Source organism: Gracilinanus agilis, chromosome 3, assembly GCF_016433145.1.
Source record: "Gracilinanus agilis isolate LMUSP501 chromosome 3, AgileGrace, whole genome shotgun sequence".
NCBI classification, from domain to species: Eukaryota; Metazoa; Chordata; class Mammalia; order Didelphimorphia; family Didelphidae; genus Gracilinanus; species Gracilinanus agilis.
The window spans coordinates 98,077,497-98,095,087 of record NC_058132.1 but is presented as its reverse complement, the minus strand read 5'-3'; the positions used below and the strand labels follow the sequence as shown (position 1 = coordinate 98,095,087).

The 17,591-nt window shown below is 42.1% G+C and overlaps 1 non-coding gene across 1 annotated transcript; it reads left to right on the top strand.

Moving 5' to 3' along the window:
- Nucleotides 1-2,431: 2,431 nt before the first annotated feature.
- LOC123243365 lies at nucleotides 2,432-2,536 on the top strand. The gene has a single exon (XR_006505909.1). It is a non-coding gene; the product is annotated as a U6 spliceosomal RNA (small nuclear RNA).
- Nucleotides 2,537-17,591: the final 15,055 nt, after the last annotated feature.

Sequence of the window (17,591 nt, the reverse complement as noted above, 5' to 3'; positions counted from 1 at the left end):
TGGAGGATCTAGTGAAATTATATATCAAATATTTTGCAAACCTTAAAGTATATTATAAATACTAGTTATTATTATTATTATTATTATACTTTTTACTACTACTACTACTGTTATTATTACCCTACATAAGATCCTAGAAGGGGCCATCCAGGACTCTCCTCCATATCACGGCTTCTCTGGCTGTCTATAGTGTCCCTTTTCCTGTGTGTAGGTTGTGACCCAGAAGCTCATCATCCCCATTTGTAATATTACTTCGCTAGGTCTAGTTTACATCTTCTGCAGTTGTCCCCAGGTGCCAGCAGATGGCAGGCATCTCCCTTCCCAAGGGACCGCCTCTCCCTTCCAAAATTCCTGAAAGCCTGTCATTGGCTCAAAAACAAAGCTCTAGCTTTCATTTCTGAAGACTTCTCTCCTCTTCTAGTTCTCAAAGTCCAATGCCTCACACACACACGATGTCTCACAGGGTTCAGGAACACAATTTATACTTCACTAATATGTCTTTGCTATTTAATTGTAGGCTCAGGGCAGAAGTATGCTGGTAAAGATTTAACAATCAGCTCCCCAGATGGGAAAACACGTATGCATGACACACTTTTATGGTGTTAGCATTTCCGCCAATATTTCCTCCAGCACTTTCTTAAATCTAGTCAATCAATAAAAGAAGAAACTAAACTCATGTAGTGCTTGCTAATTCCCAAGCTCCGAATGTTTGCATTGAAAATGTAACAATTAGCTCTTAACAAGAAGGGATTTGGGGGACAGTTGGGTGGCTCAGTGGAATGAGAGCCAGGCCCAGAGATGGGAGGTCCTGGTTTCAAATCTGTCCTCAGACACTTCCTAGCTCTATGACCCTGGGCAAGTCACTTGACTCCTATTGCCCAATATTTACCACTTTTCTGCCTTAGAACTAATACACACTATTGATTCTAAGATAGAAGGTAAGAGTAAGAAAAGAAAAGAAAAGAAAAGAAAGGAAAGGAAAAGAAAAGAAAGGAAAGGAAAGGAAAGGAAAGGAAAGGAAAGGAAAGAAAAGAAAAGAAAAGAAAAGAAAAGAAAAGAAAAGAAAAGAAAAGAAAAGAAAAGAAAAGAAAAGAAAAGAAGGCATTTGAATTGACTCCAGCATCCCCTTGTTCAAGGAGACTTTTAAAAAATGTAACAATTATTTCATCTAATATTAGACAGGCTACATGGTGGGGGTGGGGGAGTGAGGTGGTATGGGGAGAGAACCATAATCCTAAAGACCCTAGAGATTACTTTCTTTCCTGAACGGGAAGTGACAAAGATATGGAGGAATTTGAATTGGAGCTAGAAAGCAAGGGGAAGGGGTGGGGGGGAGAAAGAGAGAGGGAGAAAAAGATGGGGAGAGAGACAGAGACAGAGACACAGAGAGGAGAGAGACAGAAGAAAAAGAGAGAGAGAGGGAGGGAGAGAGACACACAGAGAGAAAGAGACAGAGAGAGGGAGAGACAGAGAGAGAGAAAGACAGAGAGAGAGACAGAGAGAGATAAAGAGACAGAGACAGAGAGACAGGCAGACAGGTAATCAGGCAGACAGAGAGACAGGCAGACAGAGAGACAGAGACAGAGACAGAAAGCAGCGGTAGAAGATGGAGTATGTTCTTAGAGGACCCTAGCTCTAAGCCTCATGGCAGCTGGACCCTCTCACATTCCCTGGTTTATCATAAGACTTAGTAGGGCAATCCAGTAGGAGGTGACTGAACTATACCTAGTCAAAGAAACCACTGGAATAACAGTAAAAAATTGACTTCACCTTTGCTTCTCCCTTCTGATTTATGACTGCATGCAAGGGGTGGCATAGTCCATTACTAAGTATTTCTCTGCTAGCTTTAATTTTGCTCCTTGGTTATTTATGTTTTTAATGATGGTTTTCTAGTTAAATATAATTTAAATTTCATCTTGAAAATTTAACTTAAACACATACCCTAGTGCCTGGTATAATAAGTTAGAGGTTGTATCATATAATGTATGTCTGTAGGGAGGGGGAAAGATTGTAAAGATTTGATTACAATAAATTCTAATGACTAAAAAAATCTCTTTTCTGGACTGGTAATCAAAACAATTGTCTAGGGGCTTAGAGCTTTATGAATTGTATTTATAGTCTATGCTTTCAAACTTTCTCACTCTGTACAGAAGGGAAGCTATGTGGAGCCAGAGCTCTTGCCCTAGAGTAAAACTCACAAACTAATCTTATCTCCATGCAGGGAGGTCACTCTATCAAAGACCTTTGGGTTTTCTACAATCCTATGCTCAGGAAGAGGCAGGAGAGAGAATAGAGGCAGAAACCTTAAAAGAAAGTCAGACCCTGAGCTGGGCCAGTGCATGGGAATAGGCATGGTCAGGGAGAATTAATTCCACCCAACCCCCTAAAAAAGAGTACAGAGGAAAAATTTCCTGAGTTAAATGTTTTTCCAGTGCTAACTTCAGCAGCACATATGCTAAAATTGGAATGATACAGAAGCGATTAGCATGGCCCATACACAAAGATGACACAAAGTCATGAAGTGTTCCATATTTTATCTGTTAGACAGCGCAAAATGAAAATAGAGTAAATTCACCAATCATCTGCTGAAAGGACTCTGAAAATGAAAAGTTCTAGAAATATGACATTAAGAATCAGACCATCAGCAGAGCCAGAAGAACATTGTACACAGAGACTGATACACTGTGATACAATCGAACATAACGGACTTCTCTACTAGCAGCAATGCAAGAATCCAGAGCAAGGCTGAGGGACTTATGAGAAAGAAAACTAGCCACATTCAGAGGAAGAACTGTGGGAGGAGAAACACAGAAGAAAAACAATTGCTTGAACACATGGGCTGTTGGGGATATTATTGGGGACGTAGACACTAAACAATAACTCTAGTCCAAGTATCAATAATATGGAATTAGGTCTTGATTAATGATACGTGTAAAAACCAGTGGAATTGTGCACCAGCTAAGGGGGGTTGGGGGGTTTGGGGGAGAGGGAAAGAACATGAAATATATAACTATGGGAAAATATTCAAAGTAAAAATTAAAAAAAAATCAGAGCATCCACGTTAAAGAAAAAATATTATAAGTAGCTAGAAGAAAGAGTTCATGTACCAAGGAACCATATAGTTAGAGGAGAACTTGGAATACAATATCCCTAAAGACAAAAGCTATAGACTTACAAACAAGAATAATTTATACTACAAATTTTAGTATGATCCTGGGGGAGTGGAGAGGTAGGGGTGTGTGTGTGGAGGAAATGAACCTCTGATAGGATAAAGGATTTTGTAGTATTCTTGATGGCAAGATCAGAGTTGAATAGAAATTTTGAAATCCAAACACAAGACTCAAGAAAAATATGAAAAGGTAATTTTGTTTGAGCATTTGGAAGGAGCTATATATGATGTTGTGCTAACATACTAATAGTGAAAAAGAAACAAGTTTCTCTAGCAACTACTATCTTCAAAGGGTAATGAGGGTCTTCAATTAAAAAAACAACAACCCAGAAGACAGTATGATGCATTAGTTTTTTAATGAGTAGTTTTTGTTTTAAGAAGGAACAGAAAAGTAAGGGCAAAAGGAATACACAGATGTAGAAAGGAGGGAAAAAGTCATTGGACTGATTTTTCATCACTGGATGCATGAGAAGAAGAATATTCAAATATGAAAAAGAGTGGAGGAATGGATATCAAATGGCTCTCACTTTTATTTGGACTGGACAAAGAAGTGGTGACCATAAACATAGAGTTTGGTGTGGAAATATCAAACTCAATGGACAAATCTGGAGATGGGAGAGATAGTATAATGCCAGTGAGATAATTGTCATAAGAAAAGCAAATTTCCTGATTTTGAAGGGGGCATTAAGAAATTTTTAAGCAAAGAACTGGACACTCAGGTGTTGCCCAATGGCTAAACAAAATTTGGAATATAAATGGAATGGATTGCTATTATTCTGTTATAAATGAAAGAAGAAACTATTTTAAGGAATCTTAGGAAGTATAAACTGACATAAAAAATGAATATATAATTTATATAATTTATATAAAGCTAGCAGCAATGTAAAGAAAAGCAACTTTAAAAAACTTTAAAAATTTGATAGAAACAATGACCAAACAAACACATCTCCAGAGGATCAATGATGAAACATGATATCTGCCTCCTAATAGAAAAAGAAATGGACACAAGGTGAAGAGACATACAATTTCGGATTGAACCACTGTGTGGATTTGTTTTGTTTTTGACTATTTTTTTTTGTTACAAAGGTCGTTTTTTTATGTTTTGAATTGATGGTGATGTAATCACAATAAATGAGAAGGAGAAAAACAAGAACAAGAAAAAAAAAGGTGGAGGAGCAAAAGAAGGGCAATGAAAAATTTTTAAATGGACAGAAGAATAGAAGTTCAAAAAGAAGCAAAGATAAACAGGGCAATTTTGGATGTAATTTGCTGAGTTTATTATATACTTTTTAAAAAAGCAAGCTGTATGTTAGAGAGATTTGCATTTTTACATGCAATCCTTTTTGTTTTCTGCTGTGTAAATGGAAATGCTCATGGGTTTGATTTGCTTTTTAAATTAAAAAAAATTAAATCCCAAATGTTCTCCTTTGGGATATCTGACGGGCATTATTAAAAATATTTTTATGGGCTTATTTTTTACAGTGTTGATGCTTCCCAGTGACACCCTTCTATTATCCTCCTCTGCCCTTTCTTAAAACAAGGAGATAATGTTGAGAAAAGCAAGCCCACTCATGGACTATTTCTGAAAAGGTCCACCTCATTCTATGACTATACTCCACTACCTTCTCTGAGAGCTGCTTTACTGCGAGTTCAGGGTGACTTTCTAACACCTAATGTTCTCTTTCCTCTCGCATCCAGTGCCTTTCTCCTGTATCAGCTCCTTCTCATGAGGCTTAGAAGATGATCCCTTCTCTCTTCCCCCATTGTCTCTCAATCTAATTCAGTTGCCCTTGGAACTCTAGCTCCTTGGCCACAAAGAACACCTCTTACAGCCTGTGAAGCTGGTGGACTTTCCAGAGCTCTAGGTTGAATCAAATACGAGAATTCAGGTTTGTATTCACCAACTTCCACCTCATGAACTTTAGAGTCCTTAATTCTGTTGAACCTGAAATTTTCTTCCCGTTCCCAAAGCCACAGAGTCTTCAGGTAAACCTCATTCTTTAAGAATGTGGAATGAATGTGTACTAAACCTAAAGCTCTGCCAGTTGCTGTGCTGTGTCTGCCATAGAACATCAAGGTGAAGAGAGGGGAGCTGGCATCTAAGAGCCCGTGCACCTGTAGCTTCAGGGCTGGCATGAAGAGGAAAGTTAGAACCAGGGTTCTGAATTGTTTCATGAAGATGAACCAGTAATTACATAGAGGAATGCCGGAGGCACTTGGAGGACCCATACTTGTGGACTCTGACTGCTGGACTCCCAGTCTAGAGATCTGGGTTCCAGAGATCCAAGAAGGAACTCCAAAGCTTACTCAATATGACACAACAAGTTATTTGAAGAGGTCAGAACCTAAGTTTCCTTATTTCAAATCGAGTGGACTTTATCAATCCTTCATTTTTACAGAGGGAGAAACTGAGTCCAGCCTTGTATTGGGTCAGTCCTCCCTTGCTTTTCTGAGGTCACTTATAATGTCATGATTATCCTTGATGGGCGTTTTTCCTGTGGTCATGGAAGGAAGGTGACTCTGGAATGTAGCTGGCACTTAAATGTTTAGCAAATGATGAATTGGGTTCAACACTTAGTGTCTGTGTGGCTACAGGCAAGTCCCTTCTTCTCTTTGGGCTTCTGCTTTCTCATCCATAAAATGCTGAGATTAGACGAGATGAGGAGCTCTGAATTTTTGTGGGGGAGATGAGGTGTCATGATGTGGGTGGGACCTACGGGCTCCTACTCAGAACAATGTTTTTAAGCACATAAAATATAAAGGACCACAGTGGGAACTCATTTTATTGTAAGACAGTATATTAATTTTTTAAGGTTCCCAGGTTAAGAACATCTGGGTGACTAGACAATCCCCAAGGTCCTTTCTAGTTCTGATGTTCGGTGGCTCTTTGGGAGAGAACAGAACCCCAGAACCCAAGAGCTGAAAGGGACCTTGGAGGGCATGTAGGAGACTCCTACCTGGGCAGGAATCTTCTCTGCAAGACCCCTGGCAGGTGGTTGGCCATCTTCTGCTGAAAGACCTCCCCAAATAGTCGCTTCTCCCTTTGGCTAGTTCTCCTTGTTAGAGTGTTTTTTATAGTACGCTTTCATTCCCAAGAGGAGCTAGAGTCCCAGGAGCTTGTGGCTGGTCCTCCTGAGGATAAACCCTGCCGTTCTGGGACAGGGTATCTTCCGTGCTTTTCTGCTCAGGCCCAAGGTACCTGGTCAACTAAAAATGGGGCTGTTTTTCCTGGTTCATTATGATTTAGCAAACAATTACCATGCATCAACTCCATGAACTATTAGAATGACGTAAGTGCAGAGCAGAGGCTCATGGAAAATATGAGGAAACTGAGGAATTTCAGAAGGTTGAGATAATTCCACTGGGGCAGGGGGGAGAGACAACTAGGGAAGACTCCTCGGAGGAGTTAGAAGCTGAGCTAAATCCTGAAAGATGGAAGGGACTTCAGCAAGTAGAGATGAATGTGTGAGGCAGAGGAGATGACGCCGCCATGGGGCAGGGTTTTATTTTAGCCTTGGAGATGGGAGAGAACCAAGTAGGAATGGGTAAGAGAGAGAATTAAGATCTGGTCACAGTCACTCCCTTGCTCAAGAATCTTCAGGGGTTCCCTAGGACCTTTAGGTCAAAATCCATCTTCTTCAGTGTGGCCATTAAAGCCTACTTTTATTTCTCAAACTAAGCATTCTAATGCCTGTCTATTTGCCTTTGCAACACTTCTCATACTCAGAATGTATTCGTATCTCCTCTCCAATTCCTGGAATCATTGACTTTCCTCAAGTCTTGTCTTAGGTGCCACCTCCTACAGGAAGTCTTCTCACATCCTCTCCCAATTCTTTTCTTCCTCCTCTATTATCTTATATTTACTTACCTGTATGCCTTTTGTAAACTCCTCAGGAGGAGGTAATTAATTCAAGTAAACTCCTTGAAGATAGGGATTGTGTGGCTATTTATTTTTATTTAGTCTATGTATCCAGTCTTCAGTGTTGTACTTTACACATTTCAGATGTTTATAAGAAATGCTTGTTGAATCTGAGTTTTTAAACCCTTACCTTCCATCTTAGAATCAATACTGTGTATTAATGCCAAGGCACAAGAGTGGTAAGGGCTAGGCAATGGGGGTTAAGTGACTTGCCCAGGGTCACACAGACAGGAAGTGTCTGAGATTAGACATGAACCCAGGACCTCCCTAGGCTTGACTCTCAATCCATTAATCTACCCAGCTGCCTCCTTTATTTATTCATTTTTAAAAAAATAAATTTACCTTCTGCTTTAGAATCAACACTAAGTTTTGGTTTCAAGGCAGAAGAGGGATAAGAGCTAGGGCAATGGGGGTTAAGTGACTTGCCCAGGGTCACCCAGCTGGGAATTATCTAAGGACAGATTTGAGCTGCCCCTTTTATTGTATTGAATCTAATTTAATACACAGCATGTCAAGGACATCTGAGCCCCACTGAAGATTTGTGATCAGAGAAATAACATGATTTGAATACATTAGAAAGATGATTTTGGCTGCATATAAAGATTGGATTGGAGGGTGGAGAAAATTCTGTTTCTGCAAAAGTCAGAAGGCGAGATTCCAGGGCTGAAAAGGGCCTAAGGAAATTCTAACCTGCAAGCTTTCTATTGACCCATTTACTAGATGTAGTTGGACCCTAAGCACCTATGAAAACAAGTGCCTACCTCTAAGGCACGATCTCAGAGGCACCATCTGAACCTGCCACCTTCCCCCAGTTACACAATGGACGTCAAGGCCGTCGTCTTCGGGCGGCCCCTCTGAAATGTCAGCTATATTAACTAGAAAAGAAGAGAGACCCTAGAATGTCAGAAGGGGGAAGGCTTCTTCTTTATCCCCACTGGCATGGACTGAACCCTTCAGAATCTCCTGAGAGCTGCCCCACTGCCCCGTGAAAAGTTCATCCTAAGCACCCACAATTCTACAGGGGATTCACATTTTCAGAACACTTTCTCCACAGCCACCCTGGGAGCTGGGGACAGCACAGATGACTATCTCCATTTTAAAGATGCTACATCTGAGACCCAGGGAAGGAGGTTTGCCCCATTTCCTTGTCCAGTTGGGGCTCTTTCCCCTATGCCATGCTAGTCTGGGATGGGGGGGGGGTGGTGGTGGGGAGCCTTGTACTAGCTGGAGAACCCAAGCCTACGAAGCAGACAGCCCGAGGCCGGGCCATCTGGACCCTGTTATCTCTGAGCTGTGTTTATTTGAAGAAATTGTATTAAATGATTACATGTTATTTTTACTTTGGGGAAAGCAGGAGTGCTGGCTCCCCAGGAGACCCCCATTTGCTGTCAGAATTAGTTTGGGACAGAAAACGGCCCCCATCCTAGTTCAGGCCTTCATCACCTCTTGTCTAGACTATTATTAATAACCTCCTAATTGGCTTCCCTGCCTCCACTCTCTTCCCTTTGCAATCCAGCCTTCTCATGCTACCAAAAGAGTTTTGTTACTCTCCTGCTCAAAAATTCTCCATAACTTCCTATTATCCACAAGATAAAATCTGATCTCTTTAGCCTCGCATTGAAGTCACTCTAACATGCAAGACTGGAGGATTGTTGCTTGTAGTTTTTTTTTCTGACATTCTTTGTCTCTGTGACTTCATGTAGGTCATGGAATGTCTTCCAAATTCCTCGTCTATATTCCTTTTCTGTCCAGGTCTATATTCCTTTTCTGTTCATTTTTCTCTCTATTTTTCTTTGCCCAAATACTCTCCGAAGGCTTCTCCCCGCTCTAGTTCTCCACTTTCTTCAAATGAATAGATTTTCATAATAGAGAATTTCACACACTTACCAGTTGTGTGAGCCTAAGCCAGTCCCTTCACCTCAGCCTCCTTCTCCTTAAAGGAAAAATTAAAAACAATGACAATATTTGTGTTACCTCCTTATGGGGGGTACTTATGAGAAAAGTGTTTTGTAAGTCCTAAAATGTTATAGGACTGTGTTTTTATTATGGTCCGTCATCATAATTCAGATATTTAATGACAGAAATTATAACTTCCCTTAACTTTTCTATCCACATTCTCAGGCCAAACATCTCTAATTTCTTCATATCATCCAGGCGGGTGAACCCAAGAAAGCCACTTCACCTTCCTGAGGACCAGTTTCCCATTCTGTAAAATGATGGACCTAGATGAGATCACCTCTAAGGCCCCCCTCCACTCTGGCATTCTATGTCTTAAGGGTGCCCTTAGTTCTGAAGCTCTACGTTTTGAAGTCTCTTCCAACTTTTCATTTTAAATAATAAATTTAAATAAATAAATAAATATGTAATAAATAACTAGGGGGGCAGCTGGGTGACTCAGTGGATGTAGAGTCAAGCTCTACCTAAATAAGAATCTTTTCTACAAAATTCCTAACAGATATTCATTTAACCCTTGCATGAAGACCCTCTGGGAAGGGGGATCTACTATGAGAGAGAGAGAGAGAGAGAGAGAGAGAGGATGATAGAGGAGTCAAACTAATGGAGAAGACAGAAGAAGATGGAATCAAGAGTGCATGTAGAGGAGGCAGCTCAGTGAATTGAGAGCCAGGCCTAGAGACTGGGAGGTCCTAGGTTCAAATCTGGCCTCAGACACTTCCTAGCTGTGTGTGACCCTGGGCAAGTCACTTGACCCCCATTGTCTAGCCCTTACTACTCTTCTGCCTTGGAATCAAAACTTAGTATTGATTCCAAGATGGAAGGTAAGGGTTTGAAATAAACAAATAAATGAATGAATGAATAAATGAATAAATCAATGAATGAATGAACAAATAGATAATTAATTACTGATATTTATATAGTTCTTTTATGTTCATAAAGTGTTTTACACATAGGGTGAGGTTCCACACTTACTCTCACAACATATAGCTGTTCAGGTGGATCAGGCTCCCAGAGTATAGCTGGTTACATCTCCTTCCTCTCCCGCCACCCCAAGGTTCTAAGGGGATCTCTGAGGGGCAATGGCTTTCTTTTTATGCTATTGGCTCGAGCCCCCATTCTGATGTGTTTCCTCTATATTGGTTGCCAGCCATTACCTCCCCGATGTCATTTGCCAGGGCTCATTAGCATCTCCCTAGTATCCACTAACCAGTGGCTTCTCACTCTGATTTAACCAATGAATCTAAATTAGCTTTTACAAAGGGATATTTACAAAATATCCTCTTTCTGCCCCCAATCAGCACACACTCTTCCTTCTGTACCTCAGCTTGTGAAGATAGAGAGGGGGCTCGGACTTCCAGGAGTAGCAACATTCTGTCCACGACCAAGTTCATCTCTGGACGTGGTGCAAATGCACGAGTAGCTCCCCATTTTCAGGAATTTCTCAATTTCTCAGCTGGCAGGTAGACTCAGTGCTGGGCCGGCTCCCTTAGGTGAAGTCCTTGGGATGGTATTGCATGGGGTGATGTGATGTGGTGTTAGGTTGCAAGCTCCTCATCTGGTTCTCTTCTGACCTTTGGAAGCAACCAAGTTTGTTCCCTCGCCACCACTCTTTTGCCTAAAGTCTGGAAAAGAATAACTAGAACAAGGACTGGGGAAATAACGGAGCCATGTGTTCGCAGGCAATAATGGGGCCCAGGTAGCTAAAGAAGGGCTCAATATCTCTTTCCCTACCCATAATTCCTTCCCTCAAGAGCTACCAAGAACATAAGATCTTATTTTGGCCAATTTGTGCCTTTTATTTGCACACTTAATTGTGGTTCAGCAGCTAATTTCAAGGCTTTTCTTCACTATACAATAAGCAGAATAACAAGAAGAAAAATAAGAAGAATAAGCATAAGGTAGGAAACAGTCAGAAAATATATATACTCTAGATGATCCGAGCAGGGGAGCAAGGCCCCTTCATTACACACCATCACATTTCTGGAATCCCTTGACTCCCCTGCTCCCAGGGCTGTTCCCTCTGCTAGGCACACACATTCTTATTTGTGCCTCACCAGAACCCATGAAGCAGGCTATATTCTCATTTTGAAGATAAGGAAAATGAGGCTTAGGGGGGTTCTCTTATAGAGAAATTTTGCGGAGAAGGAAGTGAGTTTAAGAGGAAAGCTTCCTTTTGGATATGTTGAGTCGGAGATGCTGATGGAATGCCCACGTGAAAATGGATTGGGTTAATGGCAATTAACTTGAGGACCAGATGGAGCTCAGAAGAGATCTAAGGCTAGATATGGAGGTCGATTTAGGAGTCACCTGTGAAGAGGTGAATTCTTTCAATCCAAGGAAGTTGGGTGTAATATGAGAAGAGGGCCCAGGACAAAACCCTGAGGGACACCCAGACTTAGGAGTTAAGAGATGAATGATGAAATAGCAAAAAAGGACAGCATGAGCAGTCAGAGTAGAAGATGATAGAAGGAAGGAGAGTCTTAAAGAAACCAAAGAAGGAAAAAGAGTGTTTAGGAGGAGGCAGTGGACAGACAGGGTCAGGAACTACAGAGAGGTCAAGGAAGATGAGAATTGAGAAAAGGTCTTTAGATTTGGTCATTAAAAGCCCTCTTGAGTAGAAGAGAGGGTGAAGGAATGGAGTTTGAGTATGGTGGGATTAGAAGCTAGATTTCAAAGGGCTGAGAAGTGAGGGGGTGCTGAGTATGTGTGGGTATAGAGAGCAGGAAGTTCTTCCTAGGGGAACAGCAATCAAAAAGATATAGAGCATGGTGGGGATAAGGGAAGGTTATTTAATGACAGAGAAATCCCATAAAGCAGGGAAGGAGCTGGCAGATAAGAGAAACTGAAAATGAATGAGAGGAAATGATCACTGGACCAAGTACCCAGAGGAAATGGAAAGGGATAGGACCAAGAACACAAGTAGAATGGTGGATCTTGATAGGGATGAGAGTTACTTCTTCCTCAAAGCTTGAAGCAAAAGAGAATGGAACAGGCAAGATTGTATTGCTCATAGCAGAGGGGAAGAATATGGGGCTTTGGGAGAGAAGAGAAGGTTTGGAAGTGCCTCTTCAGGGAGTGAGTTGGGTTAGAATAAAAGGATGATTGTAAGTAGTGTGGATTCAGTGGAGAGTAGATAAAATGAATTTGTAGTGGACCCAGGCACCAAAGTCATACAACTTCCTCCAACAGCATGGGGTTATAGGAGGGGTAGTGAACGGAGATGGAGGGAGTAGCCTAAAGTTGAGAATAGGAAGGGAATGAATGGAAGTGGGACAAAGGAACAAAGCATTCCACCACGGAGGACAGTGTATGGTTGAATTAATCAACTGTAGCATCCTAACTTTGAAGACAATAGAGTGAGGCAAATGTAGGGATGGCAGACTGAGAGAATGGGGAATGGAAGAAGGACTAAAGGAACAGGTTTATGAAGAGCAAGGCAGATTGAGAGATGGAATGGCAAGATGGTATGATCAGAAAGAAAGGGAAATTTCAGAGGACTAGATCATGAAAAGGACATAGATATTAGAGAGGGTGAGCTCTTAGTATGACTCCCCTTTATGGGTGGTTAATATAGGAATGAGAGCAGCTAGGTAGCATAATGGGTAAAGTGCTGGGCCTGGAGTCAGAAAGACTCATCTTTCTGAGTTTAAATCTGGCCTCTGACACTCCCTGGGCAAGTTACTTAACCCTATTTAATTTAATTTCCTCATCTGTAAAATGAGCTGGAGAAGGAAATGGCAAAGCACTCAAGTATCTCTGCCAAGAAAACTGCAAATGGGGTCATAAAGAGTTGGACATGACTGAAAACAAATGAACAGCAACAATGTAGGAAGGAAGATATAGAAGGTCAAAGGTATGGAAGAGGCTTATGGCCCAAGAAGCAGGGGTGTTTGAGAAGATGTGAATATAGAGGTTTCAATTAGTGCAGATAATGAACTTCCTGAAGTGTTTGCATGTACTCGAATTGGCACTATTTAAAGTAAAAAATTATGTAAAATATGGTCATCAGTGCCAGGCCAATAGAACTATTCAGTGCAAATGGGAGTAATGCAGCCATTTCACAAGATCCATTATTTGCACCAATAGGACTTTGTTGTATATTAAAGTCTCCTAATATAAGAAGAGGGGTAGGAAGGGTTTTGAGGGAGGTGCTTGAAAAAAAGTGAAATGGGGGTCAGTATCTTACAGCCATCAGAATCTGGATAGAGTATTCCAGAGTGAACATGAAGGGTGACAGATTAGAGTGATAATGGTGGAGGGAGGATTTGGAAGGTGCAATGAGGAACAAAGCCCTTTTTTCCCATTTACACAAGCACCATTTTAGTTTAGGCCTTCATCATCTTCTGCCTAGATTATTACAATAGCCTCCTAATTTCTCTCTCTCTCTTTCTCTCCATCTACCTCTCCTCCCTCCCTCTCTCTCTCCCTTTCCCTCTCCTTCTTTCTGTCTTTCTCTCTGTCTCTGTTTCCCTCCCTCAACCTTTCTCTCTCTTTCAATCTCTCTCAATTCTTCTCTTTCAATTTCCCCCTCAAACTCTCAGTTTTTCTCGGTGTCCCTCAATCTTTTTTTCCTCCTCTCACTCACTCTTTCTACATAAGTGCCAAAACTAGAGACAGCGGTGTATAATGCGGGGAAAACCCCTCCACGGGATTTGGAATTGGTGACCTGATTGGGTCCTGGATAGATAAGCCATGTTACGGTTAAACTTCTCTTAGAGACTGTAATATTAAATGATAATAATTTGTTATAAAACGATGGAGAGAGAAAGAAGGAAGAATCACCAGGTCACCCTAACTAAAAAAACCTTTCACACTTCCCCAGATCCAGTTTCTGGCCGAGGCTCCAGCAGAGTGTTAAGCGCTCCAGGAAAGGGAGAGATCTCGCTCCAGCTCCTGTTCAGGAAGAGTCAGGCGCCCAAGAGAGCCTGCTATTGCTCCGCCCCTCTCCTATAGAAGGCTGATGATGCCACGCCTACTGGGGCTCTCTGATTGGACAGTCTGGGGCCCGAGTCTGGTCACCTGCTATGTGGGGACTTCCGCCAGCCCTTTGGGGAAGTCGGGACTCCTGGCAGCCATGCGGCCCGTTAGTCACATGACTTGTTGGCGTCCTGACTCAGTGCACGTGTGCCGGGAAGGGCTTACATTTTATATTCATTTCATACAGCCATACAAGCATATCCCTCCTTCCTGGTCCTCCTCCCCCCTCCCATCCTCCCACTCCTGTTAACAACTCCCAACAATTCATGTTTCTGAAGTCTTTTCAAGGTTTGCAGCAACCCTGTGAGATAGATGATGCTGGCATCGTTATCCCTATTTGAAAGATGGTGAAACTGAGGCGCAGGGCAATAAAATGGGCCATCCACGGTCCTGTAGTAAGTGTTGGAACTAGGACTAGAAACTTGGCTTACTGACTCTGCGGGCCAGCATATTCAGATTCTCCCCATCCTTCAAAGCCCCTACCCAAGTGCCACCCTATCCCATCGCCATAGCCCTCCTGATATTTCCTTCCTCTGATATCTGGGAGCATTACTGCCAGGACTCTATAGCCAAGCACTTGATGACACTCTGACCTGTTATCTGATTATTCTGGTGATCTTGATTCTGTAGCCAGAGTGGGAGCTGCTAGGGGGCAGGGCCTGGGAGGCAGGGAAGGGTTAACTTTTGTGTCTTTTGTCTGGTCCTTCACAGAGCCAGTGATGGCTTTCCCGGAGTCTGGGGCTGGATAATTCCACCTCAGAGTATTCCCCTCCGTCCTCGCACCTGACATAATAGACGCAGGTCACATATTTTCCAGTGTACGACTTTTATTACACTATAATCCCTCTAGTTTGACAGATTAACTTTGCCCTTCGAGAGCCCAGTGGATTCACCCAACATGCAGTGGCTCAGGCCTTCCCTGCCATCTCTCCAGGTACCTGGCTACAGAGCAGTGCGGGGAACAGCCTTGGCCTTTTTCCTTGTTTCTCATACCTCCTGCTTGGGAAGAAGTCTGGCCCATCCAAAATACAGGCCACAGAAAGAAAACTTATGGATTTTCCAAAGCTGGAGGCCCTTTGTGATTTCCTGCTTTTCCCTCCCCTAAAAACATCACCTTAGTCACAGAATGTCAGAGTCTTAAATTATTCTCTAAGCTGGAAGAGACAACATAGAGATCATGGAATGTCAGTGCTGGAAGGAGCCTTAGAACACCAAATGATAGAGCTGAAAGGGACACTAGAATATAGAATATTGGAGGATGAGAGGAGGTTTAGAACGTATGATGTAAAGTTATAGAGTGGCAAAGACCCTTAAAAATCTTGAAGTTTAGCTTCCCTCATTTTACAGGGGAGGGAACTGAGGCTTATTGAATGCCTGGCTTTTTTTAGTTCACCCTTGAGCAAGTGAGTGGTGGACCACTAGCATTCTCTCTCTCTCCCTGTCTCTCTGGGTCTCTCTGTCTCAGTTTCTTTCTGTCTTTCTTAGTCTCTGTCTAGAGAGTGCAGAGATCTCTTGACTCCCAGGCCCACTAGGCCAAGGTGACTTCCCCAACCACTAACAAGAGGAAGAACAACCCAGAGCCCTGTATTTCCAAGGTCCGGACACAAAGAGGTTAAACCAGTGCTTAGTTGTGTCTGTCTGTCCAATGGTGTTGAAGGCCCCAAGAGAAATCCCCCAAGATTAGAGGCCTGAGAGAGGGGTGTCTATCACAGAACCAGGGCAGGCAGGACAGACCAATCTTTCCACCTCGGTGACATAATTATCTCCCACCAAACAATATGAGTCAATGCAGCCGGGGACCCTTGGCGGGCTCGGGGCCAAGGAGGGTTTCCTGCTGGGGCCTGGTGGGAAAGGGGGAAAATAAAACACACACACACACACACACACATATCCCTCTACAACTAATGGGCCCATTGTGAATTTCAGGGTTAAAAAAACTGAAAAACAAAACAAAAACATACGTCCATGAAATACAAACACATCTATGTGTACAGAAGAGGTTTCCTCTCTGCCTCGTTCCCTCCTGGGACTGTCAGAAGCCCAGGCTTCTTGTTTCTCTTGGTGAGGGGGTCAGTGCCCATCCATTTCTGTGCCATCGACATGGCCATAGTAAGTAATGCATCCTTCTGTCATATTTTAATGGAGTCAGGCCAAATCATTTCCCTCTTAAAAGATATTGTCAGGGCTTTTAAAAAAAGGACTTCAGAGCTGGAGAGTGCCTTGCAGAATTCAGAAAATAACATATTTGGAGAAGCAGAGAACAGAGTAGGAAGCACCTTGGACAGGCAGCCTTGAAGCATTGGGGTTGGGCTTCAGCTTTGGTACTAAGAAGAAGCAACTGGGTGTTGCTGTGGAGTTAGAGAATAGAATATTGGAGTTTGGAGAAAACTTGGAATACATGACTTTATGTTGCAAAGGCCCTTTAAAAATCATGAAGTTTGGGGGCAGCTGGGTGGCTCAGCTCAGTGGAGAGCCAGGCCTAGAGATGGGAGGTCCTGGGTTCAAATCTGGCCTCAGACACTTCCTAGCTGTGTGACCCTGGGCAAGTCACTTAACCCCATTGTCTAGCCCTTACTGCTCTTCTACCTTGGAACAAAGAATTGATTCTAAGATGGAAGGTAAGGGTATTTAATAAATTAATTAAAATTAAAAAAAATTAAAATCATGAAGTTTAATTAACTTTCCTTATTTCAGAGAGAAAGGAGGTGATGTTGAGAGTGGGACTTGGAATCCAGGAAGACCTAAGTTCAAACCCTACTTCAGACGCTTACTAACTCTGTGACCTTGGGCAAATCACTGAGACACTTTCAGCCTCAATTTTCTCATCTGTAAAATGGGGATGATAGTAGTATCTACTGCAGCTATTATGAAGATCAAATGAAATGTTTGTAAAACTTCACAAACCTTAAGAGTACTTAGGTATTACTATTGGTGGTGGTGGTAGTAGTAGTAGTAGTAGTAGTAGTAGTAATTGTAGTAGCAATAGTGGCTGTGGTATTGGTACTAGGAGAAGTAGAGGATGGAGAAGAAATCTGGCCCACTTAACATCAAAACAAACTATTTTTCTTCTCTTTTCTCAAGAATCTACTTCATAGAAAAGTATGATCCACATTTTTCTTAATCGTGATTAAGATGCTCCGTTTTCTTTTAGTTAATTAAATTTTATTTTTATTTCTTTTTAAATTTTATTTATTTCTTTTTTAAACCCTTACCTTCTTAGAATCACTACTGTGAATTGGCTCCAAGGCAAAAGAGCTGTAAGGGCTAGGCAAAGGGGGTTAAGTGACTTGCCCAGGGTCACACTGCTGGGAAATGTCTGAGGTCAAATTTGAACCCAGGACCTCCTGTCTCTAGGCCTGGCTCTCAATCCACTGAGCTACCCAGTTGCCCTCTAAATTTTATTTTTTAAATGAATTAATAAGCATTTATTTTTCTTTTCTTCCCATCTTTTCCCTCAAAACACACACACACACACACACACACACACACACACACTCTCTCTCTCTCTCTCTCTCTCTCTCTTTCTCTCTCTCTCTCTCTCTCTCTCTCTCTCTCTCTCTCTCTCTCTCT